We start from the raw sequence: 11,008 nt of genomic DNA on the forward strand, positions 1-11,008 counted from the left end.
AGTCCTAGTAGGACTCCCCCCCATGGCGCGCCCCTTGGTGGCCGGCCTCCTCCTCCCCTCCTTTATATACGGGGACAGGGGGCACCCCATAGTACATCAATTGTTCTCTTAGCCGTGTGCGGTGCCCCCCTCCACATTTTACTCCTCTGGTCATAGCGTAGTAGTGCTTAGGTGAAGCCCTGCGCAGATCACATCACCATGACGGTTACCAGGACGTCATGCTGACAGAACTCTCCCTCGACTCTCAGCTGGATCAAGAGTTTGAGGGTTCTCATCGAGCTGAATGTATGCTGAACTCGGAGGTGCCGTACGTTCGGTACTAGATCGGTTGGATTGTGAAGACGTTCGACTACATCAACCGCGTTAACCTTACGCTTCCGCTTCCGGTCTACGAGGGTACATGGACACACTCTCCCCTTCTCGTTGCTCTGCATCTCGATAGATCTTGCGTGATCGTAGTTTTTTTTGCATGCTACGTTCCCCAACATCTCGGCCGCTTGTTTCCCTGGTCGGCACCTCCATGGCTATGGCCGCCTGCCATTGGCCTTCAGTGATCCCACCGCCCAGCCGCCGGCGGGCTGCTACGGCGCCGCTTCATCACCCGTGACTGCTCTCTGGTGGGGGGCCATGTCGGCCTACGATGAACCACATGGCAGTGTCCCACAATCACAGCCAGGCTCCATTCCACATCTGTAGTCGGGCGTCCTCCCGCACATGCAGCCGGGCGGGCCGGGTGACGTCCCGTATATGCAGCTGGGCTACGCCCCGCGCATGTAGCCGGGTGGGGTCCCGTACATGCAGCCGGGCGACGTCCCGCAAACGACGCACGGCAGCGTCCCGCGATCAGTCCAGCAACACCTGTACACGACACACGGCAGTGTCCCGCTATCGCAGCAGGGAGTCCAGCAACACCTGTTGGCGGGCCCGACTCATGGCTCAGCCTGGACGTAGCGAGCGGGCTTTTGAGCCCGCTCATGGATCGACCAGGACCGGACCAATCGGTCTCGACCCCCTAGGAAAACTGGCCGGTCCGAGCTGGCAATTTCGGCCCGAAAATCGACCGGTCCGGTCCAGTCTTAGCTCGGTCCGGCTTGGAGGACCGATGGCCCAACCCAATTAGAGCAAATAAGGAAGCCCATCCCGCATCACACATATAGATCGTGCGTGTGTGCGTGACCTAAACTCATCCCGCATCCCATTCGTGCGTGTGTGCGCCGCCGCTTCCACCAGGACGCACCGCGCCGCCGTCGCCGCTCCTTCCACCAGCGGACTGGACTAGGACGCGCCGCCGGCCGTCGTGCCTCTGCCTCGCGCCGCCGCTCCCTTGTGCGGCTGTTCCTCCCCTCTCCCCCTCGCGGCCGTGCCTCCGCGTCTCTGTCCCTCGCGCCGCCGTGCCGCCACGCATCAGGTCCGTCTTCTGCGTCTCCGGCCACCGTGCTGCTGCGCCGAGTACCACTCCGATAGCCTGGGCCTACATGGCAGTGACTGTATGCCGTCAGGACCGTGAGGACCGACGGTCCGCACCGAGCTTTGAATCTGCCGGTCCTGTCCCTGAAATTGGGACCGCTGCACTGCTCGGTCCGGTACGGACTGGACCGCCGGCGGCCGGTCCAAACGACGGCTCGGACCGGGACCGGACCAGCCCGGACCGTGTCCACCCTGACTCATGGCGGTGTCCCGTACCTGCCACAGCCGCCTGCGGCTGGCTCCTACAGCGCTGCCCTCGCCAGTCCGTGGCCGGCTCCATCTGCCCCGTTGGCCTATGCCTATCCGCCAGCCTCGGTGACCGCGTCTCCTTATGGCGCGCCCACTTCATATGGAGCGCCCTACGACGGACCATTGATGAAGCTGGTGGCTTCGTCCGTGGTACTGAGTGGTCCTTTACCCCCGAGCTTTTATGCGTCGCCGTCTCCTTCGGATCATGGTCTATCTAGTGCACATTTGTACTTTGTGCATCTCATCCCGCTGAAGCTGACGACGGATAACTATCTGTCATGGCATGGTCAGGTCTGCTACTTTTCCACAGTCGCTACTTGGAGGGGTTTCCGGATGGCACTTTGCCGTGCCCACCGCCATACCATCTGGGGCACCATGTGTGGGTGATCAAGATCATGCCATTCTCTCTGCCATCCAGTGCTCTCTTATGGAGGGGGTTTCGTCACTGGTCATCTTCGCCGATACATCTCGGGATGCGTGGATGGCTCTTCATACCAGTTTTGCTTCGCAGTCTCAAGCGTGGGCACACCATCCGCACTGCGCTTGGGGAGGTGAAGCTTCATGATCTCGCCGTCACTGACTACTTCAACAAAGTGTCGGGTATGACTGACACACTTCTCTCCATTGGCAAGGCGCTTGGTCCGAAGGAGTTCACCTCTTATGTGCTCAACGGACTGAGTGACGACTATGATAATTTGGTGGAGAATATCAATGGTCATGACACTCCCATCAAGCATGTGAGTTGTATGCGCGTCTCCTCGCTATGGCACAGCGCATCCAGGCTCGCTGCTCTATGCCGTGTTTCCCTTCCACCAATGCTGCAACGCGTGGGAAGGGCAAGCCCTACAAGCCACCAACTGGTGGAAAACCTCCACCGACCGTGCCTAGTTCGTGGAACACCACTAGTTCGAGTCCATGCCTGCCGCCCTTCAGTTGTGTGGACTTGATGGTCACCTTGCCTCCGGTTGTCATCGTCGCTTCAAGCAGGATTTCTTGGGGATCAGGAAAAATGGCAAGGGTAGTGAGAAGCAGGCTGTCCTAGCGAGTCATGAGCAGGGGCATAATCCTTCTTATCTAGTTGATGCATCTTCGTACATGGATACGGGAGCTACCAATCACCTGATGATTGAGATGGGCCAGCTCTCTACACAGGAGCCGTACCGTGGACACGATCTGGTTCACTCCGCTAATGGGGAAGGTATGCACATCTCACATATTGGTTAGGCATCACTTCTTACACGTCGATCCACACAATTACTTCTTCTCAATGTCCTTCGTATTCCCTCTGTTTCATGTAGTTTGCTTTTAGTTCCTAAACTTGCTCGTGATAATAATGTTCTTGCTGAATTTCATCCTTCTAATTTTTTTGTTAAGGACTGGGGCATGTGGGACGTACTCCTTATAGGTCAACTGCGCCATAATGGTCTTTATGCACTTGATGTTCCACCAACTCCTAGTGCTTTGAGTGGTGTTCGTGTGTCTCCATCACATTGGCATGCACGCCTTGGTCATTCTGCCACTCCCATTGTTCGCCATTTACTTCATCCTCATGAGCTTCCAGTCGTGTTCAATAAACATGTTGATGCAGGTTGTAATGCCTATCAGCAAGGCAAGAGTCACCAGCTTCCTTTTTCTCAGTCGAGTCGTGTAGTCAATAAAACGCTTGAACTTGTGTTTTCAGATGTATGGGGCCATGCCCAAAGCTCTGTTAGTGGTCATAATTACTATGTCTGTTTAATTGATGCTTATAGTCGGTTCACTTGGCTTTATTTTCTTAAACGCAAGTCTGGTGTGTTTAATGTTTTCTTGCAATTCCAAGCGCATGTTAAGCGTCTACTCAGTCATAAAATCTTTCGTGTGCAATCCGATTGGGGGGGGTGGTGAGTATCACAACCTCAATGCATTCTTTAATAAGCTTAGAATTACACATCGTGTCTCTTGTCCTCATAAACATCAGCAAAACGGTGTAGTTGAGCATAAATATCGTCATATAGTTGAGACTGGTCTTGCTTTGCTTTCCCATGCCTCCGTGCCTTTCTGATTTGGAGTGATGCATTTTCCACCGCATGCTTTCTCATTAACAAGCTTCCTACACGACTCCGTTAGATGAAAACATCACTTGAGCTCTTGCTGAATGAAGTTCCTGATTATACGTTTCTCAAGGTCTTTGCGAGCGCGTGTTGGCCACATCTTCGTCCATATAACAGAAGCATGTTGGAGTTTCGGTTTAACAGTGTGTGTTTCTTGGTTATTGTTCTCTTCATAAAGGGTACAAGTGTCTTCATGTTCCCTCTAACCGCGTCTACATCTCACGTGATGTGGTGTTTGATGAGATTTTTTTTCCTTTTTCCGCACTTCCAGTCACCTCCACCACTCCCACTTCACCTGAGAAATCTGCTTTACCTTTGCCTGGTCAATTTGTTGATGCTGCATATACGCTGTTGTTGCTACCTAACCATGGTGCAGGTACTGGACGTGGAGCACGCCTCAAGCTTCCGGATGAGCAGCCGTCCATGTCCCCTCGGATGTCCGCCGAGCCCACTCGTGACGCCCCTCTGTCACCTGGCTTGCCGACAGGGCTGGCCGAGCCGGGCCCCGCCACCTCGGGACTTGCCGACGTGTTGGCCGAGCCGGGCGAGCTGCCGAGCCAGCTTCGCCTGAGCCAACCTCTGCCATGGGGGTCGAGTTGGCGTCCCCGCCCGCATTGGCCGAGAAGGCGTCCACGCCTTCCTTGCTAGGCCGGTCGCCTCGTGTGACTGGCTTTACATTTGGGGAGCGGTCTCCATCATCAGCATCATCTTCGTCTCCGCCGCCACCTCCGCCGTCTATCCCTGTTCTGCGTCCTCGTGCATGCAGTCAGAGTGGTATCATTCGGCCAAAGGAGTGCACTGATGACACGGTTGCGTGGGTTGCGGCATGTATGGCATAGACAGATACTGACCCCACTACTAAGCCTCGGCATTTTGAGATGGCCCTTCCGATTCGTCATTGGCACAGTGCCATGGAGCTGGAGTTTCAGGCACTACAGAGGAACGATAGATGGCGCTTGGTTCCTCCTGTGTCTGGTGTCAACATCATTGACTCCAAGTGGATGTTTAAGGTAAAGAAGCATGCTGATGGATCTATTGAGCGATACAAGGCACGATTGGTGGCCAAAGGATAAACAACAGTATGATCTTGATTACGAGGATACCTTCAGTCCAGTTGTCAAAGCTACCACCATTCATCTGCTTCTGTCCTTCGCTGTTGCCAAAGGGTGATCTCAGCTTCAGCTTTATGTTCAGAATGCTTTTCTCCATGGGGTCTTGGAGGAAGAGGTTTACATGTGGAAACCTCTAGCTTTTGTTGATCCTGCTCATCCGCATCATTTGTGTCATCTTGTTAAGGCGCTTTATGGATTTAAGCAGGCTCCTCGTGCATGACATGCCCGACTTGGCTAGGTTCTTTGATGTCTTGTATTTGCTCCGTCCACTGCAGACACGTCTCTGTTCATGTTTCATCGTCCTGAGATTACTATGTACCTACTGGTTTATGTTGATGACATTATTTTTATCAGCTCATCAGTGACTGTCGCTGATCGTTTGCTGTCTGCTCTGAGTGGTCATTTTGCCGTCAAGGATCTGGGTGCTCTCCATTACTTCATTGGTCTGGAGGTTTCACGGTCTTCTGCTGGCCTGACTCTCACTCAACATAAGTATTCCTTGACTTGCTGCAACATGCTGGTATGTTGCAATGCAAGCATGCTACCACCCCTATGCCTGCAACTAATCGGTTATCAGCCTTGGATGGTGCCTTGCTTCCTTCAGATGATGCTACAGAATACCGCACTGTTGTTGGTGACTTGTAGTACTTGACTATCACACGGCCGAACATCTCCTATGCGGTAAACCATGTGTGTCAGTATCTTCATGCTCCACGGACTTCACACTGGTCAGTTGTGAAGCGTATACTGCGTTATCTCTCTCATACTGTCTCCTATGGCTTGCATCTTTGGTATACCTCCTCGAGTACTCTCTCGGCATTCTCTAATGCAGATTGGGCTGGGAGCCTAGATGACCGGTGATACGGGGGGCTATGCTGTCTTCTTTGGTCGCAACTTGATCGCCTGGAGTGCTTGCAAGCAGGCCACAGTCTCTCGGAGTAGCACTGAAGCAGAGTATAAGGCGGTTGCCAATGCTGCGACTGAGCTCATTCGGGTACAGTCTCTATTGAGAGAGTTGGTAGTCTCTCAAGAGCAGCCACCGGTTCTTTGTGTGATAATATTGCTGCAACGTATCTTTCATCTAATCCATTTTTTCATGCTCGTACGAAGCACATCGAAGTTGACTGTCACTTTGTGAGGGAAAGTGTTACACAGAAACTTCTTCATATCAAGTTCATCTCCTCCAAAGATCAACTTGCTGACATCTTCACGAAGCCACTTCCACAACCTCCGTTTGAAGGTTGTAGGCACAATCTTAACTTGCTTTGTACTTCAGGCCACAGTTAAGATTGAGGGAGGGTGTTAGATAATGTTTATACGTAGCTTCCGTGTATATCCTGTATATTGTGTATTTGTACACTTCGTGTACCCTTATATATATGAGGTAGCCACACCTGTTTTGGGTGTCGTACAGTTTTCCACAAACATAATGTTTCACAACCACAAGAAAGTCAGATTTTTTTCATTTATTTTAAATTTTACTGTCAACCTGAGCTCATATAAGCTTGAGCTCAGTTATTTAGCGTCCACACGAAACCAGAATCCTATCAAACAAAAATCCAGCTGGGATATGAAACAACGCAAGTTACTATGCAAGAAGCGAACTTACAGAACAATGCTTTGTGGAACTAGCATAACAAGCATCTCCAATAGGAGTCTGCTCAAACCGTTTTTTGGCATTTGGGGGCAAAAAAGTCGCGTGCAGCCCAAAAGAAGGCACCAAGTGCCGCAAATATACAACACTTGAGCGGCTACGGCAAAATCAAGACAAGCCGCGTGCGACCCTCCAACCATCAGTTTCATTCCCACCTCCGACCGCACCTTCACACCACCACCACCGCACTACAGCCCCACAAGCCATCCCCTCTGCACCGCCGCTCACCCAGACTCCATCCCAATCCCACCCAATATCTCGCCGCCTCGGACCGTTTCCGGAGCCCCCTCCGCTGCGCCGATTTGACCTCGGCTACCTCTCCGATTCCAGCCAACTGCCTAAATGGCTGTCGGCGGCATATGGAGATCAACTAGCACCCGTTGGTGTACCACTTCTGGCCACTCGACCATCGCAACGGAGTGTTTCCCACGATGTTTTCGCTAGCTGTCCTTGGCGCGGCATATCCTCCCATGCAATCACATCGACTCTCTGGCGGCTCACGGAGTCCATTTCTATGATTCTTCATCTCTGCTGGCTACCATCTAGCCATCGACGAGTCGTCCGCCGGTTTGCTCCTTGCCGAAAACAGGGTGTTTGATGGAATCCCTACAAGGTAAATAAATTTGTCATGCATTTCTTTGCATAAGCACAGAAGATTGAGAGCTCTAGATAGTTTCTATTGTAGATGAGCTCATGTGACTACAAGTTTTGCTACGATTCCTTGTTGGGTGAGGAGTTTGACATGGAGGAGGAGGAAGCTCTTGCGTTGATCTTGGCAATGCACATGAAAAAGAGGCAGAAGCATGGCGGTTCTATTGGCATGGATAGCTTAGAGGACAGAAGAAGGAGGCCACCATCATCCTTGAGGCTATGCTGATCATGAGACATGGATATGACGTGCATATTATGGGATGCTTGGATCTTGCATGATTTCAATGTGCTCCACCGCTCACCTCTCTTTACAAAATTAGCGAATGAAGAACTTTGATCGGTGACCTTCCAAGCAAACGGATGCACCGACAACTTTCAGTAGTACCTCCCATATGAGATCTCTCCAAGGTGGGCTACGTTTGTCAAGCCAATAGTAAAACCCAAAGATATGAAAGTACTTTTATTTTCACAATGGTCCATGGACGACTAGGAAATATGTTGAGAGGGCATTTGGGGTTTTGCAATGCCAATTTGCTATTGTGTGAGGACTGGTTAGGCTTTGGGATCAAGAGATCCTTTGTTACATGATAACATCATGCGTGATCTTGCACGACATGACCTCATGCGAATACCCTTTGTATGACCTCGTGGGATTACCCATGCGGACGGCTAGAAGGCAAGACCGGATCAAACGCTTTCTTTAGGTGTACCATGACATTAGAGATGCGGATGCACTGATCTTGAAAAGATCTCATAGGATCTCACAGAGGAGTGGTGGACATGGCATGGGCATGAACAACCATAGTTGCATCTCTACCTTTGTTGTATTAGTGTGATGAACTTTGTTGTATTGTGTGCTAAAAGCTTTGTTGTTGACTTTGATTTGATGAAGTATGTAATAATCATTGTTGGGTTTATTTTGGACATATGAGTTGCATTTGATATTTTCTGTATCCAATATGTATGTGTTATTCGAGATGAAAAGTGCATATGTCATTGCCGTGTGGCAGCCTTATTATAGGGTAATTGTTGGAGACCACATTTTTTCATGAAAGAAAGCAGTTTTGGTGCCTAATTTTTTTACTCGAGCCACTTTTGGTGACCTATTATAAGGTGCTATTGGAGATGCTCTAACACCTCAATTTATTAATGAGGCATAAACAATGAAGTCGATGCCATAGTGTTGTTTCCCAGTCTTTCTTGGTACAGTTTCAGCAATACGATCTGGAACTGGGATTCTGTAACAACATGATGATCGCCATCTCTCTTAGATGCAGTCAATGCGTAAACAATATGCGCACAACAAACAAGAGGAACTAACAAGCCACCAGAAACTGAAACTTAAGCTTAGATATCAATGCCAAGAAAAAAAATCAGCGATGGCTCACGGATACCCCGAGTTGCTGTGTTGTTAATCATCGATACAAAACAACCTATTACTCCCTGACTGACTACACAATGCGCAGTGGCGGAGCCAGGAAAAATTAAGAGCCGGGGCAGACGGCAAGCTAACTAAAAAGACAAAATACCACATGCTCCTCCATTTCAACCTTTTTTTGCCAAACTTTTAAAATCTTTGCAACCAGAAAATGGAACATGATTTATCAAATGAAGAATCTAAGTCTCAAGTTGGTCTCTCAATAATGACGGTAACTATTTAAGAAAGATCTGCTATATATTTCAGCAAGCCACAAGAAAGACACAATTACCTCTTGATTTGAGTCACTGAAGGTCTGAAGCAATGATTCATCTCAACACAATCTAACGACATAAAAAATCTTCAGCCTGACAATAATGAAGAACGGTGATAGTCCTTCCCTCTAGTTCTGATATTTATAACTTCAGATTAAAATTGAATGATTTAAAATGATTGAACTAACTAACAATGATTTGGCTAGAGGAGTCAAGAAGAAGCAAAACCTATAAGGAGTGGAGATCGATTTTCCTTCAATGAACCTTTTCGGAACGATCGAATCCCCAAATTCCTATATAGATGCAAATTACAAACCAATTTACTACTAATAAAATCTCCGAACCTAAGCAGTGAATTCCCATCCCATAAATTTGTGTGTGCGTGCGTGTCCACTGATTGCAATCCCAAAATCTAGTTGATCTTAACTTACCTTGCCTAATTAGTGGACATGAATGTCTAGGAAGAGCCGTTGTGGATTGCCATCTTTTTTAAATGGGAGGATTGCCAAATATAATGGACAGTGAATTCCCATCTTTTTTAAATATGGCTAATTAATACGTGGCGCCATAGCATGGTTTATGTGGCCGCTCGCTGGTGAGCCCGGACAGCTGCCCCGGGTCGCCGGGTACTGCCTCTGCCACTGATTTAAATAAAAATGTGTTAATTTTGTTTGAAATTAAAATTGTGCTAATTCTGTTTGTTATGCCTTGTTATCCTTTTACTTGATGTTGTTATGCATTTAGAGTAAAAAATGTGACAATTCTGGTTTTTCCTGCCTTATTATCTTTTTAGTTGATGTTATGATGCATTTAAAGTTGAATATTGTTTATTCTGTTGTAAAAATTGTGCTATTTTTTGTTACTGTCCTGGTTTATTCTTTTTTATTCCTTACTCCTTTTTTATTTCATATGATGATGCATTTAGAGTTGACATATTGTTTATTCTGTTATAGCTATATATTATGATGCATTGCTAACCTGGTGCTTGAAATTTTGATATGTAGGGCTTGTAAGCAATGACATCCATTATATTTGGAACCATGGCCCCAAGTTTGGTGGGGGATTTGATTGTCGGTACTGCCCCCTAATCACTAGAGGAGGAGGTGCAACCTGCTTTAGGGAGCGCACCTTGGAGGTATACTAGGTGAAGTGAGGGAGTGCCCCAACGTTCCAAGAAATGTGCGTGCTGCAATAAGGGACTCCCGGGATGACGCAAGGCGGAAGAAGAGGGAAAAGACAAATCGTAAACTCCGCTTGGAACGGGATATCATGGAAGGGTTGTACCATGGAGAAGGGGTGAAAAATATTGAAGAAGATGATGATGAACAGATTCATGCCGCACTTCGGGAGTCCCTAAGAGACAAGAATGTCTCTCGTGCAGTTGAGAGGAGGAGAGGGAGTGGGAGTGGTGTTCGTGTGTCGCTTGGGAAACAAAGTATCACAACATACTTTGACAAGGAATTATCGAGCAACAAAGTATCAATGCAACCAAAGATCAGCAGTGCTTTGATTGTTGAGTCAGAAGATGTACTTGGCCAAGCCTGGGCAATGTTCTTTCATGCTAATTACATTGCTGGTCTGAAAGCAAATTGTCCCTATTTTCGTGCGGCAGTCAAGATATCTCAAAACCTTGGCCCAGCTCCTGTTCCAACTGCTAAGGAGATTGATGGGATTTATTTGGACAAAAATTATGAAGAAGCTGAATAGTGGCTGAAGATGTTCTAGCAAGACTAGAGGAACTATGGCGTAACTGTGATGTGTGACTCATGGACAAGGCCTACTGGTATGTGTCTCATCAATTTCATGGTGTATTGCAATGCACGGATGTTCTTTCATAAATCCATTGATGCTTTCGGTCAAACTCAGAATGTAGGTTAGTTTCTAATGATTGAAATTATTTTTAATCATGCTCATTCATTGTTAATTCTGATTAGCCATGCCTTGTTAGCTCTTTACATGATATTATGATGCATTTAAGTTGAAACAATGTTACTTATGTTTATTCATAGTTAAATATGTATTATGCTTTTATTATGTTTTTACTTGATATCACGGTGTATTTAGAGTTGAAGTTTTGTTATTTTTATTTATTC

At 48.1% G+C, this 11,008-nt stretch overlaps 1 pseudogene; it reads left to right on the forward strand.

Moving 5' to 3' along the window:
• Positions 1–2,189: 2,189 nt before the first annotated feature.
• LOC123138629 (uncharacterized) lies at positions 2,190–10,793 on the forward strand (annotated as a pseudogene).
• Positions 10,794–11,008: the final 215 nt, after the last annotated feature.

This window comes from Triticum aestivum, chromosome 6B (genome assembly GCF_018294505.1).
Source record: "Triticum aestivum cultivar Chinese Spring chromosome 6B, IWGSC CS RefSeq v2.1, whole genome shotgun sequence".
Lineage (NCBI taxonomy): Eukaryota > Viridiplantae > Streptophyta > Magnoliopsida > Poales > Poaceae > Triticum > Triticum aestivum.